At 40.0% G+C, this 23,992-nt stretch overlaps 1 protein-coding gene across 3 annotated transcripts in view; it reads right to left on the bottom strand.

Annotated features, from left to right (window-relative positions):
• LOC122807733 (long-chain-fatty-acid--CoA ligase ACSBG2-like) overlaps positions 1-23,430 on the bottom strand; it is a 1,512,114-nt gene extending 1,488,684 nt beyond the window's left edge. The window contains exon 1 of one of the 3 annotated variants that reach the window (XM_044078719.1): positions 23,333-23,430. The gene's annotated coding sequence lies outside the window, so the exon portion shown is untranslated. The remainder of the gene's footprint in view (positions 1-23,332) is intronic. The other 2 variants (XM_044078754.1, XM_044078736.1) reach the window with 2 other exon arrangements.
• Between the last annotated feature and the right edge of the window lie 562 nt (positions 23,431-23,992).

Genomic DNA, 23,992 nt, shown 5'->3' with positions numbered 1-23,992 from the left:
AAGTAGGATCTGATACCCACAGGTTGCAGAGCAAATGAAGTAACTACTTCAGATTAACAGGTTTTGCATGAACACAAATTTTCTGAAGGGTATGAAGTCAGAACCTCAAAAATGCCTATCATTATATTCTTACTTCAGTCTTTAATGACTTGCCACTAATTTGCCAAAAAAACACAGTTTTATGAAAAATGAGGCAAAAATCTGGGCATTCTGCAAAAAATCTGTACAGTTGAGAAGTATGCTTGCAAAGTGTCTCACTGAACTGATTTTGCCATAAAATTACTTTCCAAATGAATGCAAATATTGCCCTCAGTTTTGCAGATTATTCATTATTGTACTTTTCAGTTTCACAAGCACTAAGAATTGGGTCCTTTTACAGAATTCTTTTTTTCATTTAAAATATGACTTAAATAATGAAAGAAACTAGGCAGTACCCTTACAGGGCTGGATTTCAGTTAAGTACCTAAAGTTAAAATTGTCTTATTTCCCTTGTCTCATGCTGAGAATATACATCATAGAATTCCTTAGATTAAGTAGACCTCACTACAAAAATAAACGGTTAGAACTTATAACAAATAGCCAAACATCTTAAACACAAAGAAGTGAAAAAAAATGTTACACACACATTTTCATAGTACTAAGGGCCAGATTCCAAAAGAGTTGCCTGCTCTCATTAAGTCTGCTCTGATTCAGAAAGACTTGCTCTCAGTTAAATTACTTACTTTAATGCAAGAGCAAGAGCTATCTATAAACAAGCTTATACATGAGGCCAGATTACAAAAGACCTGCTCTGAGTTGTTTTAAGTATTCACTTACACTGAGAGCAGATCTTTTGGAATCGGGCCCTGAGTGTTTAGTAATTTGTTCCAATTTGCTATATTCTGCAAAATTGCCTGATGGGGACTACTATACTGATGTGCATTTAGTCTTCAGTCTGTTTTCCTAATGATGCATTCTGTGTCCTTAGAATTAACACAGCCTAGGCAAGATAAATTAGTTGGTTTATTTCTGCATTCATGTATGACACTAGTATGAGTCAATGGTTTATAGAGTCCCCATTGACCACAAAGTTAGTGTTTCTATTGTTTAATAAATTATTGTAATTTGTGTTCAATGTAAGCTGTTAGAATGCCTGTCATGCTGCATATAATTATTCCAGACAAGGCAGCTTATTGGAGGTTTCTGCTAGGTATTCAAAGTTGCACTGTTAGATTTTTAAGCTAGCATGCCTGCCTCCATATGCATTATCCCTCACTGAAAACTACTTTGTCATAAGGCTAGTAAAGCAGATTGATGCAACTTTCTCTTATTCCATGTTGACCAACCCTAATGTTCTAAAGTTAAATGAATACAGCAATATTTTTCTGGCAAAAATAAGAGTACTCTGGTTATGCACTGCTGCTGTAGAACTGATCCTGCTTTTCACACAAGGATTTCTCCAATAACTAAACTTTGGAAATAAGTTCACTTTTGCTGTTGTGTATGATTTATAACACTCGCTGAATTCAGAAGGACAAGTTGTCAGATATAAAATTGTTGCCTATGACTAAAATGACAAATGCAGAATGTTTTCTTCCGTTATAACAGCTGACATTCAGTCCTGCTCTACACAAATTGCTCAATTCATGCTTTCTCTTAAACCTCACTCCTCCTCCTCCTGAACATTATTATGCATGTATTATTCCCACAAAATCCATTTACTTCTATCTAATTTGTTCCTTCCCTTTTCTAAAGGCCCCTCTTACAGTGATTTTATTTTTTTATTTTATTTATTTATTTATCATTTGTTAACTGGAAAAGTCTGACTTGGAATTAAGCCAATTTTCAGTGGAGGCCCGGGGAAAAATGCTCCAGATGGATGTTCTTTGTAACATGGGAGGAAACCCACACGAACGCAGGAAGGACATACAGACTCCACACAGAAGGCACTCCAGCCGAGAATCGAACCGGAGAACCTTTTGCTGTGAGGCGATAATGTTACCGCTGCACCACTGCGCTGTCCGACCATTTTACAATGGTCAATACTTCAAATACAACTGGTTTAGATTCTGATTTCTATTTTCAATTAATTGCTTTTTTGCCAGCCAAAAGAATTAAATTAACAAGGCCTTACAACATCTACAGAATTAAATTAATAAGGCCTTACAACTTCTAGGCAATTCATATCCTGCTTCCTAGCTAAAAAGAATAAATTTCCTTAGTTACATCCAATTGTCTCCCCACCCCCACTATGGAATTTTTTAAATCTGTCAACTCATATTCCCAAAAACACATTCCAAGTTCATGGATTCATACGTTTGTACTAGGCTATCTATCCTTGTTGACCATTTTAACCCTAGCCAACTTTCCCAACCCAAAGATAAGACTAAAACCCTGTACCGTGTTGCCTGTGAGGCAGACACTTTAACCATGATGAACCCGAAAAGAGCAGGGGTCATCCATTTTGAAACAAGAGACCCACTGATCTGCAGTCAAATGCTCTACCACTTAGCTGACCCCCTCTTAATAGCCTACACTGAGATTTGAACCCACTCATATGCAAACAATATTCATTTTGCCAAATTGCTTAACCAGTTGATTTAATTTCTCCTTCCCATCACACCAGTTGATTTAATTTCTCCTTCCCATCACACTTTTTGTTAACTACTTAATTAAAAATTATTTGAAGTCTGCATGGGATACAAAAATATCTATGTAAACACTTCCAAGCAAAAATCCTAAACCTTCTAAACTTTGTTGCAGACTTGGGAGCCCTGCATATGTCCTCCCACTATTCCCTTGTAAACTGCTTTCCTCTCTTTCTTCCCAATATTTTCTAACCTCCTCTGACTGATTCTTATACTTAAAATGCAATATTTTACATGCCCTATTAATTACCTCTTTTTAACAGCAGCCTCTGTTCTAGATTCAACTAAAATGTCTACCAGAGCACATCTTTCACTTACGACTCCTCTATCCCTTTCTCTTTGCCAATACTTTGATATCAATCTCTGATAAGGAAGGCAGTCTCCAACCTACAGTCAAAGTTCTTCTTGGTCTCATCCCACTGTATTACCTTTCTCCTCTTTAGTTATTTGCTCATAATACCTTGGTTCCTGGCCCAGTTTTCTCTGGTAAATTCCGTCCCCTCGAGTGTTTTCTGCATCATTACTTGTGGTCAACCCTACTGGCAAAAGCTCCTTTCTCCATTCCTTTGATGACTTATCCTTTCTCCATTCCTTTGATGACTTATTTCTTAGAATATTTTCTGCAACTTTATGAATATAATATGTATGACTGTTATTATTTTCCTTAAGGATCTCTATCCAAGAGGTTTTCCAAGATGGCTGCACACTGAACAACACTTTAATTTCAGCTCTCAGAGTGTGAAAAAGTAACCGATATACAAGGGCCAGAAATTCTGTTTGTTTTAGTAAAATTTAGTCACTAGCTAGCACGTACACTACCTGGATGCCAACAAAGAAGAAACTTAGTCCAAAAGAAAATCAGCTGACTGGGAAGAATTCTGCAAACTGCTCATTAAAAAGCAGTTCAGGTTCTAGCTTTGGTAACAAAGAGATGGCTTCTAGTAATGTAGTGGAAAAATAAATAAAATGTGCTCAAAGCCGATTAAAATAAATGATACAATGAAGGAATATATCAAGTCAAATAACAAAAGGCTGGGAAAAAATAGAAACAGCTTTAAACAGCTATTCAGATGAACTTGTAGAACTGCAAAAAATAGACAATGAAATGAAGAAAAGGCTGGCTAAGTATGAGAATGCCCAAGAAGAGCGGTTTCAAAAAAAGGTAGAATTAGAGGACAGAGCACACACAGAAAACCTGAGACTTCCTGCTGTAGCAGAGAAACTGGAAGGAACAGACAGTATTAAATTTTACAAAAGCACAAATGAGTAACTGGATGGGTACTCTACAGCATGATTTGTTAACTGAAAGGGCACATCGTGTGTATGCTCCAAACCTGGCCATGAGAAAGAAACCAAAAGCTGTATTAGTAAACATGCAATCATACCAGCAGAAACAGCTCATCCTAACAAAACTGTGGTAGAATGGGCAAAGTATTAACTCATTAACACTTATGTGGTGTGGAATGTTGCATCTCTTACAGCCTGCAAACATCCTTGCATTCCAGAGCATTTTCTAAAAAAAAAAATCAACTTGAAAAGCATAATAATCAAGGTTTTTCTACTGCGGGGCATCCTAGATTAACAATCTTAGTGTCATTTTATTAATGCATTATTGCCCTTTATATTACTGCGTATTATAAGTTGGTAAGTCACTTGGGTCTGACTAACTAAGGAAATCTGGATGCCATAAGGAGCTATAGAGGTTACCCGTAAGTATACAAAAAGGCGCTATAGGCTTGAATGAGTTAAAAATAAGAGACAGAATAGTGTTTGTAGAAAATGATTATTTACTGTACATCACGTAGAAAACAAGCAAATTTATTCCAGAAATCAGGGAATGATAAGCGGCAGGTGTGAGATTCAAGCTTCTGTATTACACTGTCTTCAGAATATTTTTTTCCTAGAGGATCAAAGTCAGTTGTTGATGCAGAACAGGCTAAGGAGGAAATACAAAAAAGTTTGTCCAACAAAAAGGGAGCCATCAAACAGAAGGGGATTCTGCTCCTCATTCTTCTGATAATAAATCTCATAGAAAGAGACTTTGCTAGTGAAACCTTTTCCAAGGATTCAAAGGAAAAAGCTTGAAAAACAGAAAAAAGTATTGGAGTCTACTAGAAAAATTGGGAGTACCTTGAACTGGAACGAGAGTCTAGGGTTGGGAGATGAAGATGAACACAAAGAAGACCAGCAACACTAAAATTAGCGAGTAAATAGACTATAAAAGTATCAATCACATTTGTGAAATATGCTTTTACAAAAAGTAGCTGAGAACGACTGGATTTTTTCTGACTTTGTTAAACTTGTGGGGGGAAAGAAAGGCACATACTTCACTTCATGTCATTAATGTGTGAAAGGACACTAAAGAGAAAAAAGTAACCAAATGAAAATTTTTGCTTTTAACAATATTTGTATAAAACATTTTGCGATATAGACTGCATGTTATATAGTAAAGCATTTTCAGCAATTGTTGTACGTGATAAAGATACAAAAGCAAGCACGTACTTTTTTCTTTTTTAGTTTTAAGAAATGTAGGCATTACAATGTAAAATGAGAAGAAAACGAAAGATTTAAATTAACAAGCAGTAATCTTGGATTACTGGGGTGGGGGATGAGGTGTAAATGTGCAAAAACACTGTATATGTTGTTTGTCTTTTCGGCTTTTCCCTATTTGGGGTCGCCACAACGGAACTCTGGTCGGCTAATGATTGGCAGTAGATTTTTATGGTGCAGAGTTGCCAGCCCGACGCCCAACGTTCAGTGAAGGCACACCCATTCACTCCTTCCACCATAATTTCCTGGGTATAGGAATTGTTCAAGGTCATAAAGTAAGCAAATAAGGGCTAAGGAAATCAAACCATACACCACAGGAACTACAGCTCACAATCTTAATTCTCTGCCCCAACTGTTAGATTGCCAGATTTTAGGAGATTACTAACCTCAACAAGACAAGACAAACAGCTAAAGTGAATTCCACAGACTTAATTGTTGGTTCAATCGTTATATAAATAAAATAGCGGGGAGTTACACTGCAATACAACAAACTGGTAAATACTATTGTCTTCTTTGGTCACTGAAATGCTGATTTTAACTACAGCAGCAAACCTACAATCAGCTATCATTTGCCTTTACTAGCTCTTTGACATGACAAGTTTCATTCACAGATGGCAGGGCAAAGTTGTTTACTTTAACAAGTTGTAAATATACTGGAGAGAGAAACAGCCTGACATTTTATTATATCAGATCTATAATGGCTAGTACACTGCTTGATAAAAATAATTATGTGCATTACCTTTATTTCATAACTACAGTCACATTGCAGTACGTATTGGAATAAGGCAGACAACAATACATTTGTCTTGATATGATATACTGTTTACTATAAGCAGGTATTACGATGTACAGATGTTCACAGGGTCGCAGAAGGTTACTAGGCTAATGGCCCTAGAGCCCTTACAAGCTTAGCCATATTTATTCTGAGTTGTCCCAATTATTAGTGGTTAGGTGAGTGAAGTTCACACAGGTAAGGGTCTATGGTAGTTAATAAACTTCCATTATCCAAGAGGAACATGGGCACCACTCAGGAGTGAATTTGTGATCACCCATCCATTGATCTAGTCTGTGTTTGAAGAGGGTCAGGGAAGGGCTCTGTTTCACACGAACTGGAAGCTTGTTCCAAAGAACTGCAGTCTCTTGGAGAGATCTCTCTCTCAAACATGGCCTGTTCATATCAGAGTCTAGGTTATGATCCCTGGAGCAAGTAACCGATGTGCAGTTTAATTTACAAATGTGTAGTATTTCCATCAGGGCCGGGTCAGAGACTGCCCTGTAAGCCAATGAGCAGGTCACCATTAGCAACCTGTAGGAGACCAAACACAGTGACAGGGCTTTCAGTCTTTCCGTGTAAGACTTGTTTTGTGTAACCTGTAATTTTCTTGGTGAGATATGTGGTCTCTCCAATTGCTGCAGCTGTCTGGCAAGGTGCATGCAAAAGGGAGCATTGTACTCAATTATTGGTCTGATGAGGGACGAGTATAATGGAATTGTAACATCCTTAGATCTAGATGCGATGCCTTTCCTTATAAGATGTGCCACATAGAAGAATTTCCTTACTACTGTAGATACATGATTGTCAAAGTACAGGTTGCTATTAACTTGAGTAAGCAGATCACATACCACTGGGTCTACATTTAGGGGGCTGCTGTCTATAATGTAATTAGCAGGGATGTCACCTTTCTCAAAGGTAATGATAATGTATTTTTTTTGCATTTAGCTTTAATCCGTGGCTTTGTCACCAATCATTTATCTGCATTAACCCTGTCTGCAGTATATTAGCATCATTGGGGGATTCAGTGTTTGCTCCCAATTTACAATTGTCAGAGAACTTGGTCAGCCACAGGTCGTCCAAGCTTACCTGGACTTCTGAAAAATAAATTCCGAACAGTAAGGCGCCAAGCACAGTTCCCTGTGGTACGCTACTGGTGACTGATCTTCTGCTAGATATGAAGTCACCCACTTTTGTAGTATGTGTCCTGTCAATGAGCCATTTAGCTACCCATCTGGTAATGTACGAGTTAATTCCTAATTGGGAGAGTTTCTCTATAATACCTTAGTGGGGATGGCATCACATGCCCTGGCTAGGTCAAGATAGGTGGTATGCAGTGTCTTTCCTTCTTCCAGGGCCTTGGTGACTTTCTCAAGGTCGTCAACCATGTTTAACAGGCATGATCTACCTTTTAACAAATTTGAACTGGGTTGGGTCCAGAGTTTGGAGATTACCTATGTTCTTGTTAATAAGGTCCATAATGATCGTTTCCATGGCCTTGCAGATGACCCTAGACAAGTTTATGGGCCTATAATTCCCAGGGCTGGTTGATGGTCCCCCTTTGCGCAGAGGGACTGCTGTTGCTGTCCTCCATTCCACCAAAACATAGCCAGTTCGCAGGCTGTAATTAAACAGGGGATCCAAGTGGATCTGCTCGATCATGTTTTAAGTTGTTTAAAAGGCAACTGGGATGTTGTCTGGTCCCACTGATGCCATGTTTTTGGCCTTGGAGAGCGCCAAGATGACCTGCTCTCTTGAGATAATAGGCTGAGGAATGGTGGCAGGTACACTTTAGAGGATGAATACAGGGGACAGGGGGTGAAGTATGCACCAAATGTGTGAGCTAGCAGGCTGGCTATTACCTCCAGTTGAGTATGGGTGGTGCCAACCACAACCAGTTCAGGGCATAGCTGGTTATTTCCTTTTAGATTCTGGACGTAGTTAAAGAATGCCTTGTGATTATCCTTAGCTAGGGAGGCTACTTTTGCTTCATAATTAGTTTTGGAGGACTTGACAAAATCTCTAATTTGTTTGTTTAAGCTAAAGCGGGATTTCTACCTCTGCTCAGCCAGCTCCTTCTTGTTCTTGGGCATTAATTTCTTTCTCTTGTTGTACAGCCTGCTTATACTAGGGTTCCACCAGCGTGGCTTGTTTTTTTGGTAAGACCTGATTTTAATCTGGTCAGGTACAGACGATTCTATACAACTACTTAAGTGGTCATACAGGGTGCTGGTGTATACCTCTGCATAGGAGTCCATGTTACCTGCATTAGAGGGGGGGCTTTGAAACTTCTTATACCATCACTTAGTAGGAGGTAATTTGTCTTCAAAAATAATTTTTGAGCTTGGTGTATGTGGTCTTGTAATTACATTGAACAAGACTGATTTATGGTCCAATCTTACCAGGGAGAACATAGATGTCAGCATCTTCCAAAGTAACAAGTGCTTCCAAGGAGTGCAGTTTCTTGTTTATACTCCTAGCAATAAGCAGCAGTACGAGTTTATCTAGACAGGATTTTGTTATGTTGGGCAGTTGGTTATTCTGGCATTGCCTAAAAAAGCACAATAGGGGTGGCTAATGCCTTTGCCAGTAACCGAACGCCTGGATGAAGACAGGTGCAGACCATCTCTCACAAAGCAGCATGGGCTGTTGACCATGTCTTCCCAGGCTGACAGATATTGGATCCCCCTGGACTGACACCAGAAGCTAAAATAATTGTTAAAATCAATCATGTTTTTGTTTATATCGTAACATCATCCGTGGAGAATGTAGAATGCTGCTTAAGGTTAGGCTTACAGCTGCCTGTGACACATAATCTGAAAGTTCAGTCATGTCTCTCTTCATATAGCCCAATGACGTATGTCAAGAAATTCATCTACACACAGACTATGATGAAGTCATACCAGTACTTGTGGCTGAATGACTTTAGTGCTTGTGTGACTTGACAGATCCTGGCACCTGACAGTCAGCTAATGGCAACCTGCTCCTTATCCAGTGAACATCCATGTGTCTTACAATGGAGTCACCTATGACTAATGCATTATGTTTTGTGGTGCAACGGCTTATGGGCCTATTTGCTGAGACAATGGTGTGTGTGTGTGTGTGTGTGTGTGTGTGTGTGTGTGTGTGTGTGTGTGTGTGTGTGTTTTAGTTATCTGCACTGTTATGTGTGTAAGTGGTTTCTTCTGGGAAGGTCACTGGATCTTTTAAGAGTTACTAGTGAGTACCTCCGCATATGAGAGTTTGTGTGTTGTGTGCTTATTTAGTGTGGGAAGTGTGAGTGTGCCAACAACCTGTTTGGTATTTGATTTGTCCTTATGCGAGAGTCTTGCCTCCAATTTCATAGTAAATAAACTGGAGTAGTAGAGCAGTCTTATTCGCTAGCCCTGTTACACTTCTTTGAGTGTTACTACATGTCTTTATAATGATCACTGTACCCCTGCATTTGAGGTGCCCATTCTGTGGTACTAGCAATGGCAATCTAGAAGAACAAATTACATCAGACAGCTGGCTCTGGGTGCCTAAGCAAATTAATACTGACTTCTGAAGGATGGCATAACAGCCACATAAGTGGAAACCAAGTAATAACTAACAGAAATATACACGGTTTAATAAATAAAATGGTACGTTGTGATATGGGTGGAGTAGCAGAGTAGTAGGTGATGAAAAAGGACTAGAAACAGTGACAGCAAAAAAAAAAAAAAACAGCAGCTCTGCACTAAACTTTATATGATATGAGGATACAGCTCCTTTGCAGATACTAAGCCAGAAAACAAAGCTGAAGGGCAAAACATCTGCAGACTGACAAGTCTATTGTAGCTATGAAACATGTCAGGAGAATACAATAGCAGTCTAAGCTGCAATGCTTAGCTATCAGAAAGAGACCAGTAACTGGCATGGGATGCAGAAAGACATGGCAGAAAATCATGTGGGCATACTGTTGCAGGGTTAAGACACCAAGCAACATGACTGCCAACAGCACAGCAGTCAACCACAAGGAAAATTAAGTGAAGAGCTACACATCTCCTTGTGATACATACTGGATATGGTGAAATTGCAACACCCAAGGGGAAGCTCAATGTCACAGTAAGTACTAATACACCAAACATGTGCATCTCCTTGTCATACACAATGGATAAAGTGAAGGTGCAACAACTCAAGGGAAATCCACCATTTCTAAAGCCACTAAGGGATGAACATAAGTAAAATAATTTACTATGACAGCTGGAATTAGTTCTGTGGTGATCAAGTAACATAAAAACGCAAGTATCAGTACACTGGACACAAAGGGAGAAAGGCATATGCACTTAGCACAGGTTTAGTTTACAGTACAAAAATAAGAGACTAAATACTATCAATTCACAGATGGCCATAACATCATATCTATCTGAGAATTTTTTTGCTGAATCTCCAGAATTTTGTTTCATATTTTATGATCTGCCTCTCATAAAATGTGGTTTTCTAGCAAATCATTAAGGATTGCAGCTACTAAGTGAGACATTTTAATTTCAAACTTCTTATCTTTCAGAAAATGCATTCTGAGACAAAACCTGTTATTCTAGCAACTTTCTAAATTTATAAGAGAAGTATTTAAAATCTATCCCTGATCCGAGTCGTTGTCAATCCATTATTATTGGCTTCATCCAGAATTCTTGCAGTAAGAGAATCAGAGGTATGCTATAATACTGTAAAGGCACTGACAATGTTTTAGTCTTAACACTCATAACAGAGAAAAGTACTAAATTGTCATACCTGGTGATTCTAATTTGGATGAAGTGTTAGCATACTATAACTGCAACAAAACAGGTATCAATACAACAATACAAGCACAAAAATGTAATGCAAGAAGACATATGTACCAATTAATAAAATCTCCTAACATTACAAACTCAAGAAAGAAAAGTTGTGTAAAGTCTTACCATAACCCTAGATTTCCTTCAGTTCCACATTACAGTATTCATAACCTTTGGGATTCCCCACCTAGGAAACCTGAACGTCCGTCCAGTATACAAAAGACTTTCTACTTCATGGCACGTGCAATGTTCTACATAGCAAGATAGGCAACGTAGGGCATAAAGGTGACGTTGGCACGTACCATTCCTCAGAACTGAATGCCCCAGTTAGAACACCTGTCCAAGGATGAGGTATATATCATCATCCAATAAACAGCAAGTACCATGGGGGTAAGAGGGTGGGATAGAATAATGCAACATGGAAGAGAAGTACATCTATGGTTATGGTAAAATTTTACACATCTATTTTATGTCCTTCTACTCCTATCTTGCAGTGTTCATAACCTTTGAGACAGTACCAAAGCTCATAGAAAAGAAAGGAAGGATGGAGCAGAAGAGGTTTCTATGAACCCATGCAGGAATGCCCTAACAAATCCCACTCTGGACCTGGAGAGAGTGTCCAGTCTGTAATGTTTGGTAAAGGTATGGACAGTAGACCATCTGGTCACTTCCAAAATAGATGCAGTGTCCAGACCTTTGAAGAAAGTCCCTGAAGAGGCTACTGCTCTAGTGGAGTGAGCCTTCACAGAGGTAGAGTCTTCCCATGGGAGACAAATGTATGAAATTGCCTTAGAAATCAAAATGGAAATTGTGTGGAGACAGGTTTTCCCAGTGCCCTGGGATGGAAGGAAACAATTGCTCAGATTTCCTAACAGGCTTGGTTTTCTCCGGATAAAATCTGAGTTGCCTGCGCACATCCAAGGAATGAATGACCCTTTCACTATGGTTTTTAGGGCTGGGAAAAAAGGTGGGCAGATGAATGGATTGGTTTAGGGACAAGTCATTAACCAGCTTGGACATGAAGGAAGGGTTAATAGAAAGAAAGACCCTATCCTTGTGGAAAATGAGAAAAGGTTGGCAAGCCATAAAGGACATGGAGTTCAGAAACTCTTCTGGCAGAAGCGATGGCTACTAACAGGATTGTTTTCCATGTACAAAATTTTAAGGAATTTGACACTGCAGACTCAAAGGGAGCCAGAGTGAACTTTTCCATGACAAAAGGGCAGGTTTCCTGGGAGGTCTAATGTGAAGGATGCCTTTGAGGAAGAGCTTAACACCTAACCTAGAAGCTAGGGGAGGAGATAAAGGCAGACATACTGAAATGGCTGACAGATGGTCTTTAACAGAAGTGTAGAACCCAGCCTTGAGTAGCTCACACAAACAGGAAAGAAACAATGGAATGTCCACCAAAACTGAATCTAGATCTTTCTTTAGACACCAGAACCTCTTCCATCTGGATAAACAGGATCCCCCAATGTTGGGTTTCCTGCCCTCCTGCAGGACTAGAAGCACATCCTCAGAAAAAAAAAGTTTCGGAAAGGGATCAAAAGTCTATCACTCAAAGAGTTAGATTCAGGGAGGTGAGATGTCGATAGATAAGCGATCCCTTGTCTTACGTGAGAAAATCCACCTTGTGGGGTAACTTGAGATGACTGCCCTTGGCTAAATGCAGAAGACGACGGAACCAGTGCTGTCTTGGCCAAAAGGGAGTCACCAGCAAGATTTTTGGCTTGCCCTGTTGTATTTTCTGTAGGACCTTCTGAATAAGTGGGAAGGGGAGAATGCACAAAGAAACATCCCCTTCCATATGAAGGACAGGGCATCTACCTTCTATACCAGAAAGTCTGGCACAAAACTTTGGAAGTTGCCTGTTCATGGGGGAGGTAAATAGGACTATTTGAGGAGTACCCCACCGGTGAAGAATGTCCAGAAACACATCCTTGTGAAGCATCCATTCGTGGGCTTGTGTCATGGACCTGCTGAGAGTGTCTGCCAGCACATTTTGATCTGAAGGAATATAAACAGCTTGCAGCAAAACCTTTGGTTGATAGGCAATCTCTCATGCTTGAAGGGCCAACCTGCAAAGCAGGTATGACTTGGAGCCCCCAGTTTGTTCACATACCATAGAACTGTAGTGTTGTCTGTGAATAACTTCAGGGCTCCTGAGAGTAGGGAGGAGTGAAAGGCTTAAAGTGCCAGGATCAAAGCCATCATTTCTTTTACATTGATGTGCTGCTTCTTGATTGAGGGAGACCAAAGGCCGTGGACTTTTAAGCAACTCAGAGTTGCTCCCCACCCAAAGTGTGAGGCATCTGTGTAGAGATCCTGAACTGGGGCTGGCTGTTGAAACAGAACCCTGGGTTCAGTTGAATCTGTTGAACCAACCACTGAATTTCTCTCTTTATGCATAGGATAAGAGGGAGTACAAAGTCCAGAGGATGGGCATGCGGGCTCCAAAGTGTTTTTAGAAAACACTGGATTTTCTGCATGAGAAGTATGGCTAGGGGTAGCATAGTTATGACTAATGTCATGAATCCTAATACACCCAAGTGCTCCCTGGCAGAGATGGAGGTTAAACGGAGTAGTTGGAGGAAGTAGCTGAGCAGAGATTGCACTTTTTGAGGGGGGTGTGTGTGAAAACTATCATCCGATCTGTCCTTAGTCTGCATCCTAAGAAAATCTGATCCTGGGAAGGATTGAGAGAAGACTTGTGGAAGTTTATGGTGAACACCATGACATGTTGCAGGGAAATAATGACAACTAGCATTTCCTATAGGAGTGCCTGGGTGGACTGCTTGTATTAGCAGGTCATCCATATAAGGATAGATCAGTATTCCTTGGAGCCTGCAGAAGGCAATGACAGGAGCCAAGTATTTTGTGAATACCCTTTGTGCTGTAGAGAGTCCAAAGTGCAAAGCACAGAACTGAAAATGTGAGGAAACAGAAAAGCGCAAAAACTTCTTGTACTGCAGACGAATAGGGATATGCGGAAATGCATCCTTGATGTCCAGAGTGGCTAGAAAAGCCTGGGGGAGCAGAAGAGGCAAAAGAGTTTGCAGAGTGAGCATATAAAAGGTTTGTACTTTGAGGAAAAGGTTGAGATGTGAAAGGTCTAGAATTGGTCACCATGGAACATCTTTTCTGGGGACTAGGAACATTCTTGAGTAAACCCTCTTCCTTTTGGTAGTGGTGGAACATCTTGAATAGTTCCTTGATTTAGCAAGTCCTCTAGGAATTGAGGGAACAGATGAATCTGATCCAGAGGGGGTTGTGGAATGTCCATGAAGGGAGGGGCAGATTTCTACACCATATAGTAGCAGTTTTGGACAATGGAAAGGACCCACTTGTTGGTGGAGATACCCTGTTCCAGCTCATATCTTCTTCTCTTCCCTCATATAGGACACATATGTTTGAGAGATTTGCCAGGTAGTCGCAGACTACCTGGCCTGTCTTGAATGGTGGGTTTTTGAGACGGGGTTTGCTGGGATCTGGAAGATCCACATATACGGGTCCCTCTCTTATGGGAAGGAGGGGAACTGCATTGTTTCCTTCTGACAAACTGTGTCTTGGAAAGGTAATTTCTGTGGTATTTAGGAATTGCAGACACAAAGAGGGGTTTCAGTTCTTTAAGCTCTTTCCCTTTGTCATGCAGGGACTTGAAAAGGGCTGCAGCATCAGCACCAAAAATGGCATCATTGTCCAGAGGTGCAGCCATAATTTTAGCCTCGATATCATCAGGCAAAGGCTGGAGTCTCAATCATGAGTACCTCCTAAGGTCAGAACCTGAAGCTGCTTGTCTTGCATAAATCTCAGCTGAGTCATTACTGCATTTAATTGAATGTCTAAGCACCTGGGCTGAGGTAGACAGTAAAGAGGCAAGCTGCACCTTGGCTGGAGCATCAGGAGTGTCTGATACCAGCTGAGAAGCTTGGGAAAGCAAGGCCAGAGCATGTTTTGATATGTGGGTCTGGTAGTTAATGGCTCTGAAAGCCAAGGTAGAGGACATACACTTTTCCCTTACCTTTCCATCATTTTGCTATACTTGTCAGAAGGGAGCAGGTTAATATAGGGAAAAAGTCTAGAAGGTTTGCCTGAAGAAAGAGAAATAATTGCAGGATCTGCTGCAGGACATCTAAATAAAAACGTTGTCCTCATGGACGTTATAGAATCTGTAAGGGCATTTTGGGGCTGGAGGTTGAGAATCTGGACTCTGACACTGAGAGAAAGGAACCCAGAAAGGCAGGGAGAATAGGAGGGATGGCTGAGGAATATGGAGAGTCCATCTGCAAAAGGTCATAATATCTCAACTTCTGATACTTGACTACTTTCCCATTTGAAGAAATGTCTCATCCTAGAAATTTTCTCCACATCTCTCATCCTAGAAATTGTTTCTCCAAAAGGATAATCCTCAGGAGAATCCCCACTGTTAGAATCCAATTCAGGGGAATCATAACATAGAGGAAACTCTATTTGAGATGTGTAGATCAAGGTTTCATCAAATGAAGAACTTTCTTCTTCTCCAGAGCATGTTGTTCCTCTACTGATCTCCTGGGAGTGACAGAAGGAACAGACATGGGAGGTAGAGCTGAGGATGGATTTAAAGCCAGGAAAGCATTCATGATTCCCTGCGAGAAGGCCTGCCAATCTGGAGAAGGGTCCTGGGAAGAGGAAATATGTTTCTGTTTAAATGTCTTCTTACCAGTAAGACCCCCCCCCCCCCACAAGTTGTGAAAAAACAGCCGACGTATGGCTAGGCACTAGGTTGGGCACAGAGATAGCTAAAGATGGAGGAACTGGAGGGACACTGCTTGGGACATCTGAGGTAGTGAGTACAGTTTCCCCCTTACTGCCCTGAATGGACGTCTGTGATGCCTCTGTGGACATGCTAGTGGCACCCTCCCTAACAGCTTCTGAAAGGATACCCACTGCATATTGGGAACCAGAGATCGAATGGGCCTTCAGGCCTTCAATGGCCTCGAGAGAGCATCCAAATCCAGAGGTGTAACTAACAGGCCTGACCTTTTTGGCCTTCTTTGGTGGCTCACCAGACGGACCTGCAGGGGCCTCCATACCAAAAGTTAACCTTTTCAGACGTTGATTGTTAGGGTAAATGTCCAGAGCCAACAAATGACAATGAAGAGTCTTGGGGATGAACACCTGGCAAATTGCATGAGACTTGCAATCATGCTCGGACCTTACAGAAACAAACGCTGATTTGCAGCTGTCTTTATATGGAATCTGATGTCCTCAATGGCACCTGCCTTTCTTAGATGACATTAACCTCAAAAGCATGCACAAAGAATTTTCCCCAATGGGGCACTTATCTGAAAACTGCAAACACTTGGCAATGATACGAACGGTGGATGCTGCCTGCCTTGCTATGTACAACATTCCAAGTACCATGCAGTAGCAAAAGTCTTTTGTATACTGATGAGATGTTTGGGTCGCCTAGGCGGGGAATCCCAAAGGTTATGAATAGTGCAACATAGCAATAGAATGACATCAGAAAGTTATTTATATGTTGCAACAGTCCTACAGGATGTGCTACATTAAGAGGGTACAGATAACATAACTGGTTTCATAAAATAGAAAATATGAATATAATACATTTATATACCTAAACAATTAAGGATTAAAACATGCAAATTCCTACTTCAGGCTGCATGGAATAGCACAGGTGGTTTTCAAGTTCTTAGCACAGGTGGTTTTCAAGTTCTTCATAAGTTTATTTGAATTAGCAGCTGAGTAGCAAGTCAAGCAAGGGTCCTGTAGTGGAAAGACAACTCTGATACCCACAAAAGATTCAGGAGCGGGTCTATCATACCCACAAAAGATCCAGGAGTGGGTCCATCATAGCTGCAGAACTATGAACTAACAACCATAGAAAACCCCATAAGTTTATTTTGAGGAGGTTTAAAACTACTGTGGAAAGGCTAACAACAGACCACAACTCAGGGTAATGCAAGTAAAAATGAAAGCAGTCAGGATCCAGTGGTCATGTTAGACATGAGTGACTCAACACTGTTGTTATTCTACATAAATGGGAGGAAAAACACCTCACTTCCCTATGTCTAACATTAGTCATATAAAGGGGGCTAAAATGGATCCTAATAAAGAGAAAGAAGATATACAACAAAATCATGTTAGTATGTCAGATTTCACAATAGCTATTTTGTGATAAAAATATAAGAAGCACTAAAAGTGATTCTGATGTATTAATCTACCACAGAATAGCAAGATACAATGAATGAAAGCATATGTTTGGAGTTTCGAGATGGAGTTGTCATTTAAATTAGTTAAAGGCTTTGATAAGTAATTTAAACTCCAAGAGAACAACAGCAGTAGCCAAAGTATGTGCATAGCTCAGTAAGTGAGAAACATTTAGATGCACTGCAAGCACAGCAGATGTAGAGATCACAGGATCATAGGAGGTTACTAGGCGGGCCCTTACAAGCCTAGCCAAGAGTTTAACCCCAAAAAGAAACATCAGTGAGCAACCCGTCACCCCTGTCAATGAGGGACACATTTGTGGTTTCCCATCCACTCATCAAGGTTGCACTTGAAGAAGGTCAGCAAGGTACTCTGTTTGACAAGTATGGAAAGTCTACTCCAGAGATGGGGCAACCTCTGGGAGACAAACCTGTCTCTCCAGCAGGATTTGTTAATGTTGCATATTAGATTCAGGCCTTTCGACCAGGTAATGCGTGATGAATTAGACTTACGGATATGGAGCATCTCTTGTAGGGCAGGGTCTGAGATTGCCTTGTAGGCGAAACACAGATCACCTCTGAGCAATCTGTACGATACAGAGTAGAGTGATAGTGATTTGAGCCTGTCCACATAATGGGGATGGCTCAGAATGAGCTTGGATTGATTAACAATTAAACATTACCAATAAATACCCAAGAGACTACATTTCTACACTACCTTTTTGGTTGTTTGTTATCCTGACTATTACAGCAGTCAAGGCAGGAAAAATATGGTATAAAAATGGGCTTTAATAAAGCAAACAATGTTTAACCTTTAGAACGCCATCATAATTGCATATCAAAAGGCAGTAAAACGTGAAATGAAGCAATGATCACCTCCTTCGGAACAGAGATGATATCATACATGTTCTGTTCCCAGATACGTTTGTTTACAATCTATAACAATTTTTACTAGTACTCATAAGATTGCCTTACTACTTTTCTTTCAGCTGTTCCCGTTAGGGGTTGCCACAGCAGATAATCCGTTTCCATTTCTTCCTGTCCTCTGCATCTTGCTCTGTCACATCAACCACCTGAATGTCCTCTCTCACCACATCCATAAACCTTATCCTAGGCATTCCTCTTACCTGGCAGTTCCATCCTTAGCATCCTTTTCCCAATATACCCAGCATCCCTCCTCAGCACACGTCCAAACCAACGCAATCTCACCTCTCTGGCTTTGTCTCCAAACCGTCCAACCTGAGCTGACCTTCTAATATACTCATTCCTAACCCTGTCCATCATCATCACACTCACTGCAAATCTTAACATCTTTAACTCTGCCATGTCCAGCTCTGACTCCTGCCTTTTTGTCACTGCTACCGTCTCCAACCCATATATCATAGCTGGTCTCATTACCCTCTTGTCCTTGTCTTGACCTTCCCTTTCACTCTGACTGGTACCAGGCTATCACAAATCACTCCTGACACTTTTCTCCACCTACTCCACCCTGCCTGTACTCTCTTCTTCACCTCTTTTACCACGTACTCCACCCTGCCTGTACTCTCTTCTTCACCTCTTTTTCCACCTACTCCACCCTGCCTGTACTCTCTTCTTCACCTCTCTTCCGCACTCACCATTACTCTGGACTGCTGATCCAAGTATTTAAACTCATCCACCTTCACCAGCTCTACTCCCTGCATCCTCACCATTCCTCTATCCTCCCTCTCATTCACACACGCACATTTTGTCGTAGTCCTGCTGACCTTCATTCCTCTCTAGAGCACATCTCCACCGCTCCAGGCTCTCCTCAACCTGGTCCCTACTTTCACTATAGATCACAATATCATCTGCAAACAGCATACTCCATGGGTCCTCCTGTCTGATCTAGTCTGTCAACCTGTCCATCAACATTGCCTTACTAATGTTGTAGAATCAATATTCTTTCAACCATTCTCTGGTAAGTTCAAATCCCCATACATTATGATGTTTTTTTTCTATGTTTCATGCAGGAAATATAAGAATTCCTAAAAGTCACCAACACTGGACTTTGTTGTCTATACACTCCAACAACTGCAATTACTTTTATGGTTGTCCTTATTGTCACTGTTACACAGTCTACAATTACTGTCAACAGAAAGATGCAACAATTACATAGAAAAAATGGAAATTGTTGGAACCATACAGAAAAATGTTTTGAAGAAGAAAAGAGGTTTAAAAGAAGGTAGGAATTAAATAAGTTATGTAATGTTGCTCAGCTTATATGATAAAACAATAGATATGAATTATAATGTTTGTAAATCTGAACTTGTTAATATGGTTTGATTATTTTTATATAAATGTAAGTTTGCCAGTATCACGTGATAATTCAATAAAGGTGTTTAAAAAAAATGTAATAATCATAGCTCTCAATCTTTAATCCCTATTATAACATCCATCACCCAAGTGGACTTTATCTAGACAGTCGTTTGTTTAAATTTTAGTTTCTCCTCTTGCAAACACCCTATTTATCTTGCACATTAATTCAAGGTAAGAACCCACTTTTCATTAACTCACTTATTTCCTTCCTTCCTAATTTCTCACAGTGTAAATTCCAATAAAACCAAATGATTTGCTTTGATGTCACTAAACCTCTCATACTGCCTACATCTTATCCTGGGTACACTGAACTTAATTGCATGTGGGTAACCACAAATTTGTTCCATGGGTTCCACAGGGGCCCCAGGTGCTGATTGAGGTTTATTTTTGGGGATAAACTCTTGGCTAGGCTTGTAAGGGCCCCAGAGCCATTAGCCTAGTAATTTCCTATGTGCTTGTTCTTTATTATGCTGCCTATTTTATGCAGCACTGATAAAAAGATAAAGGTAGTGAGTCATTTTATGTATCTTCTAATTATGTATGATTCCTATGTTATGTATTGGATAGCAAGCTGGCTCTCAGACAGGACCCAGAACTAAGAATAGGGGAACCACCACCAAAAAGGGGCTAGTGACTAGCAGAATCCCTTAGGACTTTGTGCAGAGTCTGCTCCTTTTTGGCATCTATGTCTCAAAAGAAAAGGGCTCCTGGATGACCAAGTTTGCAGAGGCCTGCAAACTAGAAGCAATCATAGAATCCACCCCAAGACACAAACATTCTGTAGAAAGGACTAACACAGACAAATGACTAGTGCCAAAGCAACAGCTTAAAATTCAGTGCCAAGAAATGCATAATAATGCCATTTGAGATGTCAGCCACACTAGGAAATTAACTCATCGATAACACACCTCTGCGAGTTGATTCAGACATTTGGGTGCTTATGTAGATAGCAACATGGCCTTTGACCAACCTGTCTACAGCAGTAAGGAAAGCATTCTATGTTGCTCAACTTATAAGCAAGGGCATGGCATCTTGGACTAAGGAAGCCATTGTTCCACTGTATTTGGCCTTCATAAGGCCATCATGGAGTACAAAACCTTCTTCAGTATGTTGCTGACCAGATGGCTGTAACAACTGGAATGTCCATGGAGGTTCCTCTCAAAAAAAATACAGGACGTAAACAGCATGTCCTATGCAGATCACCTCAAAACCCTCTCTCTATACTCTTATTTCCTGCAAACTGTTGAGAGGTGATCTACGCCAGGCATACAAAGTATCCTTGAATACCAGTCTGATGAACCTTTCGTATATCCACAAAAAAAATAGCATTCGAAATATTTAATCTAGGAATTGAAACCTTGCTTTCATCATAAACAGGACATGTTGGAGGGATAGGTATGTGTCACAGTGAATTCCCCTTTCTTGAATAGGCTTCCCATCCAGGTGAAGCAGAGCTCTTCCCTTACCCTATTCAAAAGAAATCTGGACATGCGGATGGGAAATTGGAAAAATACCCGAGGTCTATCTCCTAACTCTAATGGACAGTGGCTACCTGTAAATTGTTCTCTAGGTTACATAGGGTCTATATTAGATGACCGAATGTTCAAATATTCGAATCACAGATGGTCTACATCATATGATCGACCGTCAGAAAGGTCAAAGGTGAAAGTCAACGGCATTTCACTTGCAGAATGGGAAATTTTCCCTTTCTGCACTGAAGTGCGTTCTCGGAGTTGGTATATTTAAGTAGGGGGGTGTGGGGTGCAGGGGGGCTTGCCCCCCTGCTCAGAGCATTAAGGTAAGTTTTTATTCTTTTTTTTTTTTTTTTTTTTTTTTTTTTTTTATATAGTCAATGTTTCGAACTTCCCTCATATGAGTTCGCTCATGTGGGGTTCGAAGTTTATAAACTTGGGATAGAGTTGGGATGGCTTGGCTAGTCTTATAAAGGCCCCAGTTGTCAGACTAGTACACACCTATGAACCTATTCTGTTAATAATTTGCTCCACATATTGTATTTTTCATAAATTTGGATTGGTCATCTTTTTGGGTTTATCCCCCTCAAAGACCAACTTGAACACAATTTCACTAAGTCTAATGGTTAAAGCTCCCTTTCACAGAAGTGAGGTGAAGTTGGAGCATGTTTAAATAAGGAAGTGTAGCACACCATCTGCAAAAATCAGGGAAGTACAACATTTTAGGGAGTAAACTTGCCATACAAGTTATGTTTGTATCCAACGAAATAATCAATTAAACAAATAAAGAAATAAAATGTGAGCGCTACTCCTACAAACACCTTAATATACACTAAAGTGCATTTTTATTTTAACCCCCCCCCCAAAAAAAATGTACATCTCATAGTGCCTTGATAAAAGGAAGTGTGTAAATACCTTGACACAGCCATTTGTTTACGTTGCTAATATAAACCTGATAAGGTCCTGAATCTATCTGCAGTGGGACTTGCTTCTTTTCATAGAGAGATGAGAAAATATGAAAGTAAATACACACTGCAGTGCATACACGGAGAAGTAGCTGCTGAATATTCAGAAGATTCTATGTTTATTCAACAAGGCAATAAAAACTGGATATTAAAACACACCCACTTTTGGATAGAGGATTAAGGGTCTCTAATCCCTTTTAGTACAATTGACTTTAACCCTATGTTTCTAAGACTGCTACCTTTGCAAATGCTAAAAGTGTGACAGCCTCTATGAGATGCAAGATATAACATGACAAACAAAACTGACTCTCAACCAATGCAAAAGACACTAATCACATTGTAAACATCCATAATTTAGGAAGTTAGTTTTATTTCTGCTGCCACAAATTAATTTAGGACAGGAAGACTTAAACATTAGGTATTTTCTAAAATACAAGGACATCTGCCATTTTCAATTTCTTTTCGTATGACAAAGGTGCGGAGAGGGTCCCCATGTTCTTAACATGGATAGCTCCCTATGCTAAAATAGAAATATAACTGCGTTTCTACTTAGGTTACTTTATAGTGGATTAAGCACATAAATAAATAAATGTAATCTCCGCAATTTAACCAATTTCAGTTCAGGAAAAATGTCATACTTCATAATGTGTTTCAAACATTTGCTTATGGTTGCTACCTCTTCAATGTCCAGAGTGGGACATTTTGTATGGACACATGAGATTTCGCTGGAGACCGTATCCACAACCAGTGCAAACAGCTGGGCTTAACCTTTTCACCAAAAATAAACCCGTAAATCCTGTACAATATCCCCAAAACAAATAGTGAAAATTTGTAATATGCATGTCCTAAAATCTCAAGTCATTTGTCATTTTGCTCCCACTCAAAGAACTGCCCAAATAGGGACTTCCCTGCGTAATGAGGGACAGGTGGTGGTAACCCTTTAGCAACTGTTAAATTGCAATAGTCACACCAAAAACCCAGACAAGCTACGGAAATTTACAAGTGCAGTACAGGACACTAAATTCATTTGCTCAGAATGACTGCGGGCAAATACTTCCGCGAGGCTTCAAGGCAATACAGTAATCGCCTTCATGGTTATTAGAAATACAACCGAAATTCTTCGGGCAAACCTCTCAGCTGTCCAGAATGTAGTAGAATTCTAGATTTTTTTGCCTCTTAAATCGCTAAGGATTGCAGTCATTAACAATAACGGATATATTTCATTTAATTCAGAGCATGCCGGTTGTTCTAGCAAGTTCCTGAGTTTATTAACAGCAATATTTAAAATCCGTCCCAGATTTTGATCCTCTGTACCCCCATTATTTTGGCTCTGTACCCATCCCCAGTACCTTACATTAAGATGTATGTCTTAAGAGTTTTACAATAAGTAGGTACCAAATTATGTTGTTAAGCTTCCCTAAAACTTGCAAGATGATCAGATAGTTTAACGCGGGCGAGCAAAGCTCTCACTTCAGGGACTCCGTCGCAGCAAATTACGAGGTCAACGACAATTATTTGTACAATGTAACAACTCTATTTCAGTACAAACTACGTGTTTAAATATTCATATAAAACAAATTAAATGACAAAAAGTAAACATTCAGTACCGTGTTACAATTTGTAGTAATCCAGCGCAAAAACTAAACTCTTCTAACTATCTATGTATCATTAATTCCATAGGCTACTACTTAATCACACAAACTCGTCTTGGTTACTTGCCGGGGGGAATTCCTAATGCAAGCTCTGTGTATGCACCCTTCTGTTTTTATACACTTGTACAGGTTATAAGATTTTGAGTTAGTGCCAGTAGTCCGTCATATGTAAATATAATAAACGAGTGTTTTTAGTAAAACGTGTATAGTTAATTCTGTATACTATTGGTAGAATATAATTTTCACCTCACCTTCAAATATCAATTTACTTGGGCTCTCCCACTATTTATTTACATTTTCATTATTTCCGGATAGTCGATCTAAGTTTCATTGATCGGATACTCGTACAAAATAAGATTTTACCCCTGTACTATATAAAAAGATGTTTTAATCTTACTGATTCAAAACTTTAGACATATTGAACTTATTGTACTAAAGATAATTTAAGGAAGTAAAACTGCCATTTCCGCGCCTTTGGCACGTGTATGTCAATGTCAGTTCGGCACGCGGAACAGGTGTTTTTTATTACTACTACTAACTTGTTTTGGAAATAAGAAACTGTGGCCGGCCCTAACAGCCGCGGTGCCCTAGTTGAACCGTATTGTTGGGGCCCCA

The sequence above is a fragment of the Protopterus annectens genome, chromosome 1.part1, assembly GCF_019279795.1.
Source record: "Protopterus annectens isolate FY-2018-M chromosome 1.part1, PAN1.0, whole genome shotgun sequence".
NCBI lineage: Eukaryota > Metazoa > Chordata > Ceratodontiformes > Protopteridae > Protopterus > Protopterus annectens.
Note: the sequence above shows the minus strand (reverse complement) of the source record. Positions and strands in the feature narration are given on the sequence as shown.